General features: G+C 29.6%; 1 protein-coding gene across 1 annotated transcript in view; it reads left to right on the top strand.

Annotated features, from left to right (window-relative positions):
* Positions 1-12,085, top strand: part of bbg (PDZ domain-containing protein big bang) — a 627,951-nt gene that overhangs the window by 43,515 nt on the left and 572,351 nt on the right. The window lies entirely within an intron of this gene.

Genomic DNA, 12,085 nt, shown 5'->3' with positions numbered 1-12,085 from the left:
TAACGTATTACCTAATTTTTATGCTCCTCTGAGCTCCTACTTTAAGCGCTGCAAAATCAGATAAACCTCTTTAGTTGCCATATTTATGAAAAATGTGTGTGAATCGGGTGCCAATTAGGCTTGGAGAATCAACTCTCCTGACAAGTATTGTAGTGAACCAAGCAGATTGACATTTTTTGGAAATTAATTTTGGGAATTTTCCAACTTCACTATTAATTTTTCTACAATTAACATTGGATGTGATGTTTGGACCACCTTTTGTGATACCATACGTTGTTTCTTTTTTTATGTAGTACAATAAGTAAATTATACAAAACATCCCCGATATTTTTTTTGTTGTTTTATTGTTTTGACACAAAAATTAATGTTTTTTTTATTGAAATTAACATCGTGTTTTATATTTGGACCAACCTTTATGTGATACCAAAAGTCGGTCTTTACTTCAAATAGCTTAATTAGTTATGTGTGATTTGTGCTATTATTTTCCCTTTAATTTACAAACACTTTAATGCTAAGACAATCACCAACAGAAATTATTCCGCACAATGGGGCAACAAGTACTTCCAGTATGACCAAGCAAGTTTGTTGTCTAAGTCTTTTGTTTCCTTCTCTATCATTACGATGCTGAATATCATAGGGAGTTTTTTCTTTGTATGAATAACTTTTTTTCCATTATTTAAACTGAACTTGTTTCCAATAGAGAAGAAATCACTAAATATCAAACACTGATATGAAGGCAAGAAATAAAAGACCTAAGACTTACATTTGGGGGGAGCTTTTGAAACAGCCAATTGTAAAGAGCGTTTATTGAGCGACAACCCTGAGTTTCTATTTTTTTAACTGTCATAATAGAAAAAAAAATAAATAAAAAAGTAGTTCATAGGTTTAGACGAACTACCAGATAGGTAGTCGCCTACAAGAAGTGCCCTACACAGAAAAAATTTCACCAATATTTTTCCAATTAAAATAAATTAATTTTTAATTAGAAGAAACATAAATTATATAAAGTTTTGAATAGAAGTTAATAAAATACCCTAGTTCTGGACTTTGTAGGATTTTTTTGTTTGTTTTGGATTTAATTTTTCCAATTTTATTGAAGGTATTAGGACCAATCTCTAAGTCACACGACAATTCGGTATTCATTTAGTGGCATTTAAATAGCCGCGGGAATCTCACACTTCGGTTTGGTTACGTTAGAGGCCACATCACTGTGCTTCGAACTGAAACCAATATTTCCTTAATATGAAAAAGTATGCCTATTTTAATTCCTAATTTTAATTTGAAGCTAGATGGCCTTGCAAAAATGTTTTTTTTTCAAACACTGGAAAAACAGTGAACCCATCAGGAAGAAAACTTTTGATTAATTTTAGAAAATTTTGACCATTTTCAGAAATTTTTAACTAAACAGTATTACAAACGCTGGCATCACGCCGATATCACAAAAATAAGTAACTATTTTTCGGCGAATTCAAGAAAATTTATTAGACATAAATAATTTCTTTCACTTTTTAAAGAAAATTTATTTATTTATTTATTTTGCAAGAATGTCTTTAATGACATACGAAGTTCACGATGGACCCTTTTGTAGAAAAATTTACAAATTTGAAGAAATTATTAACTATTTCGTAAGAAGTACGAATTTAGTAAATCTTTATGCTTAATTTGTGTACAATTTGTCCCCGTTTTTTAGTTCATTTAACTAGCATACGCAAAAAATTATTAGAGTAAATGGAACTTTCTCCAAATATAATAAATTCATGAACTAAAATATCGTTAAATTGGCTTTAGTGAAATAGAGAGTTCACTTTTTTTTTTGAGTGAAGCCATACCTTTGGCTCGGAATTAGCACAAAAATCTTATAGGAAAAATCAAAATCTGTGGACCCAACTACACATTTTTCATTGTATAACGAGTGGATGAAAATTGAGGAAGGCATCGTAGAAAAACGGATGTTTGCAGGGCATTGGTTGATGCTCACATATCTCACATACGACTACAATGGGGTACAAAATATATGAAAGAGGTACAACATACGCTGAAGAAAATATTTACGTGATATTGAAGATTACGCAAGCGAAATTTTAGAATGCCCAATTTATAAAATATTAAGAACAATTTTTTTACAACAGAGTAATTTAATTAAAACAAAGTTTATAATTTTTGCTTCAAAAATTTTTTATATAAATTTATGACACCAATTTTGGAAATTTCCGTCCCCTCGTTAAAGACGCATGTCTATGAACTAAGGCAAATTTTACATAAAGTAAAGAAACACATTTTTGATTTAAAGAGATCGTCCTTAAATTACTGAAATATTGAATCTTTCGATTTGGAATAAAAACGCTTCAAATATAGGCTAAGGCTTATTTTGAGGATTTAGCATCTGTAGTATAAAGTGTTTTTTATTTTTTTTGGAATTGAGAGAACTTTTTTTACTTTGAAGTATCCATTATAATTAGGATTTTGAAACTGGCATTTGTTTGTACATGAATAGCTTTATTAATGTAATGCGAAAAGTTAATAAAAATTTGATACACGAGATCTGTATCCTAATTTTGATTTTTTTGATCCTCGGTTCAAAGCCAGATAGGTTGCTAAAAAATGAAGGAGGTGGACTTATTGAACACATATTCCATAGGGGACATGTGTACTGAGCTGACCAATGTGCTGTGGAGATTCAGGGTGGAACGGTAGGAAACAGGACAAAACCAGGATGGAATGGTTGTAATGTTTAGTGGCAAAGGAAATCACACTTCATCCTATGACATTATGTTATTTTTCTGGCATAGTAGGCGAAATATGAAAATTCGACTTTCAGTATATTCCAATACCACTTTTTCTAATCCCCCGTCACTATATTTGTCACTATATTCCCCATGGTTGTTATTGACATTGGATTAAATTCTAAAATCTCAGGTAAATATTAATTTCCTCCAAAAATAGAATTTCGATCAGTTCCTTTATTTACAGAAGATGTAGACTACGATTCCACCAAAAAATCCTTACTTAAAATTTATTTTAGTATTTAAAATTCATAGTTGAAACCTCCCACTTACTAGTGGCCGAAGAATCAGATTCTAAATACACGGAATGTTTATTCTGGCGCTCGTGTTTATCTTTTGGCCAATAGGAGCCACTTTTTCTCCCGGCATTTCAATGTCACGCTAGACAGATAAACATTTCTGTATTAATAAAGAATTTCAATATTTCCATATTGATCAATACCAGGGTTCTTAGATCAATATTTCATTCCGTTACAAACACCTTGATTAAATAATAGAGTAACCCCTAATTTATGATGAATGGTATAGCAAACGTTCAAAAACTTTTATTTAAAGTCCCACATAAACCGAAGTGATCACCTTTAGCTAACATAACATTAGCAGAAGCAGAGTGTCAAGACTATGTTAAAGTCATTAAAAAAAATAACTACTTTTTGTCCTCTTCCCCTAACATTTGATTAGTACCCTTGCCCCATAACTAGGAGAACTATAGATAGCAACAGAATCACCTGAATAAAACAGCAAACCATAAGACTGACACTGACTCCCTTAGTCTGGAACTCTATTTTGTTTAAATGTCAATAGAAACATTCAACGCTCATAAAACGAATTATCCATTAAGCCATTCTCTGTTGCAATATTGAGATAAAGACAAAAAACAAAATAAAAACGGTGTTAAAAATAAATCATTTTCAAATGGTAACAAGCAATTGAAGGTGCATTTTTGTGTAAAGGTGTGTTGCTTTAAGAAATTGCTAATGCTGATTGGCCAAGAATGATTTCATCTATGATTGCAATTCTCAATGGAATGTTAGTGGTGAAGTGTTTGGAGATTTAATTTTTTGATGGATTGGAATGTAAAATGAACCAAATGAAATGACTTAGTACAGGCCTTAATCAAGACATATCCCACGATAACTATAGGTGACCGCTTCAAGCACGATCTGTGGAGAGGACTGGGTAGGAAAATTAAAACATCTTCTGGATTAAACGGTTTTGCAATTTTTAATCAAGCCTGACTACAAGCTGGAAGTTCGATGTTTAAGTACAACATGAATTGTATGCGACAAAAATTTTACCGAAAAAACTACCAAACAAAAACAAAAATTATATCTATAGAAAACTTTGTCAAGATTTTATTTCTTAGCAATTTTTGTTCAAAATGTTATTTCTATAGAAAATTTTGTCAAAATTTTATTTATTATTGTTGTTTTGATTTCAGCTTAAAATCATGCATTGACTTATCTACGCGTGTACCTTAACCAACAGAGGAAAAGTATACTTGCCAAATTGATTTGGGAAAAGCTCTTTAGATTGCAAGACGGTTGGATGCACGCTCACAAAAAATCGCTTCTGTAACATATACTCCCAAACATATTTTGCTTCAAGCATATACATTTTTGGGTATTGCCCAAACATTTATATGTTTGATCTCTTCCAATATATAATATGTTTGAAAGCATATTGGTCTAAACAATATATGTTTGGGTAGTCTAAGTTCCAAACATTTTGTATTTTAGCATCCAAATTCAATAATGTTGTCTTCCAAAAAACAATATGTTATTATGTGAACATATAATATGTTTGGAAGCATTTTGCACCCAAAAATATTATATGCTTAAAAAAATTCTCCCAAACAATATTGTGCTCAAAATTTTATTTATTTATTTATATATTTACAATCATAATGAATTATGAAAATAAACAGGTAATATAGGTGCTAACAACATAGGTTTTCGACCTGAATGCTCAAAATTTTGTTTCTGCCCAATTGTATATTCCCCCACATCTTTCTCACTTCCACGAGATTTTTTAGTTCTTAGCACCTTTTTCTGTAATACAAAGATTGTAGAAGAAATTATTCAATTGTATGATTTTTTTTTATTTTAATTTTACCTTTTGCCGGACGGGGATTCGAACAGCGGACCACACAGTTTGTAAGGATCAAAGAAGCAGCTGATCAATTGCCCAAGGAAAAATAAAATGTTAATTTTGTAATAACAAGCAACAACCACCAACTTAATTCAATATCGCTCCCTGTTAAATACAGCTCCAAGCTACTAAACACATATATGTTTATAGGCTATTTCTAAATTAATATATGTTTGCATCCACGCATATTATATTTACAAACATTTTATGTCCCAAACATAATATGTTCTAACATATTAACATATATGTCCCAAACATGTTATGCTAGTTTATGAACATTATATGCTTGCACTCAAAAATATTGTGTTCCAAACATATAATGTTTATAGCCAAACATATGAAAAACAGTCTTTTTCATCCGTGTGGACAGCTGTTTCGGAATTACTACATTCCTCATGAGTATAAATTCGGATAATTCGCTAAACCCAAAGGGAATTTCAATTGAACCCCCCGAAAAAAGGTTATTGATAGTCGGCTTTGCCTAAAGAAATAAAAACAATATTTCGTTAGATTTTTTTTTCAAAGTTATATTTCTATGGAAAATTTAGTCCAAATTTTATTTCTACAGAGACTTTTGTCAACATTTTATTTCTATAGACAATTTTTCAAAATTTTAATTCTATAGAAAATTTTGTCAAAATTTTATTTATTCGTATATAGAAAAATTTTGTCAACATTTTATTTATATAGAAATTTTTGAAAAATTTTATTTACTCGTATATAGGAAAATTTTGTCAAAATTGCATTTCTATAGAAAATTTTATCAATTTTTTATTTTTATAGGAATTTTTCTCAAAAGTTTATTTTTAAGAAATTTTCTTCAAAAAAGTATATCTATAGAAAACTTTGTCAAGAATTTATTTCTATAAAAAATTTTCTCAAAAGTTTATAAAAAACTTAATGGAATCAATTTTACCTTAATATTTGTGTTGTTACAAATAGTTGAAAGTTTTTAAAATTTTCATTAGGCCGGAGTCGAGCAAAATTTACGACTCCAGCTTCGATTGCACAAAATCTTCAGACCTCAATTCCAAGACTCCGATTCCATTATATTTGTCACTATATTCCACTATATTTGTCACTATATTCCCATGCTTGTTATTGACATTGGATTAAATTCTAAAATCTGAGGTAAATATCAATTTCCTCCAAAAAATAGAATTTCGATCACTTCCTTTATTTACAGAAGATGTAGAATATGATTCCACCAAAAACTTCTTTTGATTTCAGCTTAAAATCATGCATTGACTAAACTACACGTGTAGCTTAACCAACAGAAGAAAAGTATGCTTGCCAAATTGATTTGGGAAAAGCTCTTTAGACTGCAAGACGGTTGGATAAACAACTGTTTCGGAATTACTACATTCCTCATCAGTATAAATTCGGTATCAGAATAAATTCGGGTAAGTCACTAAACCCAAAGGGAATTTCACTTGAACCTCCCGAAAAAAGGTTTTTGATAGTATAGATTTTATTTCTTAGCAATTTTTGTTCAAAATTTTATTTCTATAAAAAATTTTGTCAAAATTTTATTTCAATAGAAAATTTTATTTCTATAGAAAATTTGTCAAAATTTTATTTATTATTGTTGTTTTGATTTCAGCTTAAAATCATGCATTGTCTTATCTACGCGTGTACCTTAACCAACAGAGGAAAAGTATACTAGCCAAATTGATTTGGGAAAAGCTCTTTAGATTGCAAGACGGTTGGATGGACAGCTGCTTCGGAGTTACTACATTCCTCATCAGTATAAATTCGGTATCAGAATAAATTCGGGTAATTCACTAAACCCAAAAGGAATTTCAATTGAACCCCCCGAAAAAAGTTTTTTGATAGTCGGCTTTACCTAAAGAAATAAAAACAATATTTCGTTAGATTTTTTTTTTAAATTGTATTTCTATGGAAAATTTAGTCCAAATTTTATTTCTATGGAAACTTTTGTCAACATTTTGTTTCTATAGACATTTTTTCAAAATTTTATTTCTATAGAAAATTTTGTCAAAATTTTATTTATATAGAAAATTTTGTAAAAATTTTATTTACTCGTATATAGAAAATTTTTGTCAAAATTGTATTTCTATAGAAAATTTTATCAATTTTTTATTTTTATAGAAAATTTTCTCAAAAGTTTATTTCTAAGAAATTTTTCTCAAAAATGTATATCTATAGAAAATTTTTCAAGAATTTATTTCGTAGAAAATTTTCTCAAAATTTTATAAAAAAATGGAATCAATTTTGCCTTAATATTTGTGTTGTTACAAAAAGTTGAAAGTTTTTAAAATTTTCATTAGGCCGGAGTCGAGCAAAATTTACGACTCCAGCTTCGATTGCACAAAATCTTCAGACCTCAATTCCAAGTCTCCGACTCCGATTCCACAGCCCTGGGCTATACATAGTAGTGGGCAGACCTGTGAAACGATACGGCGTTGTAGTCAGTAGTCAGAATTTCAGCAATCTTTTCGCCGGACGATGACATTTATATATATCTCAGGTACAGACTCCCCTAATGTCATATAACATATATTGCCTTTAAATACAGTAGATTTTCGTGAAATCCTGTTGTCCTTATAATTAAGTGATTCGACCTAAAACTGGGTGTCTTCACATGAAAGAAAATTTTGTTTCACTTTAATAATTTTGAAAAATTGTCTTTTAATATTTCGACTTTTTGCATTACATTTATATTTCCTTTCCTTTCCAATTGATTCAAAAGAAAGGATCTAAAAACTGTTGCATCCTGAGAAGGAATATGATCCCTCCAAAAATGTTTCAAGAGCCAAATGTTATTTTCGTACGATGAAGATGGAACATGTTTGTCGCAACCATTTTATTTTCTCAAAAATGATGTCTCTGATTTCGGCAACCATGTAACAACTTTTTGGCGACAAAAATGTTCCATATTTAGGGTGATCATATTCCTTCTCTGTGTGTGGTATGTGTCTTGCAGCTACGAACAAAATCTTACCATATTGCGTGCGAATATCCCGATGAGTTCTTAGGATTAAAACCCCATACATCAGTATATCAAAAATGATAATTTGGGTTAAAACCCCATAAAACACCATTTTGAGTTTACTGCCATTCGGCATAGTCTATTCCGTCCTCTCTTCTATGTGTCGGAATTTCAATTCAGTTTTCTGTATATGTTTTTTTCACATATTTTTTTCTTTTGTGCAATCCAAAATACTGGAATTTCATTTCTGTAATCTAGTTTCTATCTGAAATGGTCTACAAACGTCTTGTGTTACATGTTGCACCATCATTATAGCTGGCGTTGTCTTGAATATTTTGTTCGTTTTTTTTTCAACTACGTGCAACCAACCGGCTTTTGTTAGTGATTTTTTTCTTTGCGATTTTCTTATATCGTTTAGAGTATCTGCGAATGTTATCATGGTTGATTTCTGAAATATTTCCTAAAGAGTTTTTTGCACACTTGTAAAGACCCTATTCAAATTTCATGATTAGAGTTTGTGTACTTGTTTAGCAGAGATTGAGGTGCTACCCTTTACGTTTTGAATTTCAATCGTTGTCGAGTAATTTTTGTTTCTTTTTATAATTTTTTAAACATTTACTTTTTCAAGTGTAACCGCGCCTTAAAATATTACAAGAATATGAGTATAATGAATTATATTATTTTATATCTCTAGATGCCATAGAAATATTGTCGTACTTTTTAGATTTTAAGTTGTGGTGGCTTCATTAGTTACACATATTTGAGTGTAACTAATGAATAAAATAAAATAAAATAAAATAAAATAAAATAAAACAAAATAAGATATAAGAAAATAAAATAAAAAATATCATAAAATATAATAAAATAAAATTAATTTGTAGGATTAGATTGCACACATATAAATCACAAAGATTTGTGATCACATTCTCTTATTTGTGCCTGGGCATCTCATGCTGACTCTATTAGGAAACGTTGTTGACGTTTTACATTTTTATACGTGTTTTATAAAACGAAACACTCATGCTACTTGATTTCAACCTAGACTGCAGATACATGAATCTAATGATGGTCATTACCACTGTATAAGATAATTATATCACGTAAACAACTTTGCCTTCATCTTCTTCGTTGATATGAAATTTGGGTCAATAGAACATTTACCTTTCATTGCTTGGCCTAAGAATAACATGACAAAGAACAAATCAAAAGAAATTCATCTTTCAAAAATTCCATTAACTCTCGCCCATTGAGTGATCCTGATGATACTGATGATGTTGATGAAGAAATAGCTGAGAGGCCATTTGTAGAAGGCAATGAGGTAAAGACTGAAGTAGCAATGGCAGAAAGTTGCTAGACAAACTGATGAAACTAGTTTTACAGAGAGATTCATGAGGAAGTTAGATGTAATCGTGTTCATATGGTTGCAGGAAAAATATAAAAAAATACATGAAACAAACATTCACCCGCTTCAACATGCCCATACCTAGATATTGGTGAGGTAGATAGAGTGATTTGCGGTTGAGGCTATGGGGAAGTCTGACACGGGGAAGCATTTTAACTTACCTCAACTCTTTTGATCACAGATATATGAGGGAACATAACTAGGATCTGATATATAGTAAGCACGGTTGCCACTCGAGCCAAAAATAATCTACCAAAATTTGGAGAAAATGTTACCAAAAATCTATCAAACAAAAAAAAAAATTGCAAAATTTATTTAGTCAAAATATTATTTTATCGAAAATTTTGTCAACAATTTATTTCTATAGAAAATTTGGTCAAAATTTTATTTCTATAGAACATTTTGTCAAAAGTTTATATCTACAAAAAAATTGGTCAAAATGTTATTTGTATAGAAAATTTTGTCAACAATTTATTTCTATAGAAAATTTTGCCAAAATATAGAAAATTTGGTTAAAATTTTACTTCTATACACCGAAAGAATTCTCTTCGTTAATTTTACGAAGAATTCTTCATTAACTATTCTTCGTGAATTCTTCATTAAAATAACAAAATTTTCATTCATTTTCGTCAATTTTACGAAGAACATTTTACGAATATACGAAACTTCTACGAAATATTCTACATTAACTTTTCTTCGTAAAAAGTTCGTACTTTTAACGAAACTTTCTTCAAATTTCATGAATTTTGTGAAGAAGTTTTTACGAATATTTTACGAAACATTCTGCGTTAAAATTTCTTCATAAAAAGTACGAAACATTTTCTTTGAAATAACGAAGAAGTTTCATTGAAGTTGTAAAATTTCCGTTCGCGGCATTAAATTGTCTTTTATAATGTGCTTGAGTGTATTCCTTTATTCTATTTTTTATGCAAGTCTATGCTACTTCTCATTTGGGTGATAGCGCGCTATGAATAAAAGTGAAGCAATAAAACTAAAAATTATTCAAAAACTTAAGATGTAAAGTAGTGATGTCATTTTTCACACTTGCAACTACAACCAAATGCACTTTCGACTATAAATTTTTTTTCTAAAAGTTCGAACATTTTTCAGAAAAAAGTACGAACATTTTTCATAAAAAGTACGAACATTTTTCATAAAAACTACGAAAATTTTTCATAAAAAGTACGAAACATTTTCATAAAAAGAACGAAATTGTTTCATAAAAAGTACGAAGATTTTTCATAAAAAAAGTACGAATTTTTTTCTTACAAACTACGAAAATTTTGGAAGAACTTTTCTTCGTAAAAAGTACGAAATATTTCGTACTTTTAATGAAAAGTTTCTTTGGTTGTAAAACAATGACAAATTTCCTACTTTTAACGAAATTGTTCGTTCTTTTTACGAAGAAAATTCTTTCGGTGTAGAAAATTTTGCCAAAATATAAAAAAAAAAAAATTGGTTAAAATTGTATTTCTATAGAAAATTGAATACTTTTCCTCTGTTGGTTAAGCTACACTTGTAGTTTAGTCAATGCATGGTTTTAAGCTGAGATCAAAAACAACAATAATGATTGAAGAGAAACCACAATAATAAACAAAACGAATGAAGATAGAGGAAGCGCGCTCAAAAACAAACCCAGCCAACTACATTCAAATCGATTATTTGAGTTTGGCAAAGGAAAAGAGATATGCTTGCAAATTTGTTTAGGCAGTAGCCAACTATAAAACCTTTTTTCGGAAGGTTAAAGTGTAGTTCACTTTGGGTTGAGTGAATTACCCGAATTTATTCTGATAATTGGTTGATAGTTTTGCTGCAAGTAGAGGATGCTGATGAGGAATAAGGTAATTCCGAAACAGCTGTACATCTAACCATCTTGCAGTCTATAGGGCTTTGCCCAAATAAATTTGACAAGCATACTTTGCCTCTGTTGGTTAAGCTACACTTGTAGTTTAGTCAATGCATGGTTTTAAGCTGAGATCAAAAACAGCAATAATGGTTGAAGAGAAACCACCAATAACAAACAAAACGAAAATATATTTTATTTCTATAGAAAATTTGGTCAAAATTTTATTTGTATAGAAAATTTTGTCAACAATTTATTTCTATACAAAAATTTATTTATATAGAAAATGTTAAATTTTATTTCTATAGCAAATTTTGTCAAATTGTATTTCTGTAGAAAATTTCTCAAAATTTTTGTCTAAGTTTTATTTCTAGAGAAAATTTTGCCAAAATTTTATTTCCATAGAAAATTTGGTTAACATTTGACTTCTATAGAAAATTATGTCAAAAATTTATTTCTGTAGAAAAGTTTATTTCTGTAGAAAATTTGGTCAAAATTTTATTTGTAAAGAAAAATTTGCCAACAATTTATTTCAAAATTTTATTTCTATAGAAAATTTTGTCAAAAGTTTTTTATATAACAATTTTTGTAAAATCTACCAAATCATCAAGAATTCTACCTATCTACCAAATATTAAAAAAATCTACCATTGTTTTTTTTTTTTTTTTTTTTTTTTTTTAAATAACCGATTGCTAAAGAACCCGAAAACTGAGAAAATAGCAAACGCCTATGTTCGTAGTGAGATAAACTGACATGGTGAACGAAAAGAACGATTAATGTGAACTAGTTCAGCTCGTTCATTGTGATCCGTTGATCCGTTCAATTGAAGTGGTTTGTTTGCGAACTACCCAACTGTAAAAGTAGAAACCCAAAAGTGGTTAAAAAGGTCACAACGCGTTGCCAATCGCAAAAATTGGAGTATATTTTCCCATAAAACAGTTTACATTTGTGTG

The sequence above is a fragment of the Haematobia irritans genome, chromosome 4 (genome assembly GCF_050003625.1).
Source record: "Haematobia irritans isolate KBUSLIRL chromosome 4, ASM5000362v1, whole genome shotgun sequence".
In the NCBI taxonomy this organism is placed as follows: domain Eukaryota; kingdom Metazoa; phylum Arthropoda; class Insecta; order Diptera; family Muscidae; genus Haematobia; species Haematobia irritans.
The sequence above is the reverse complement of the archived record's forward strand: the minus strand, read 5'-3'. Positions and strand labels throughout refer to the sequence as shown.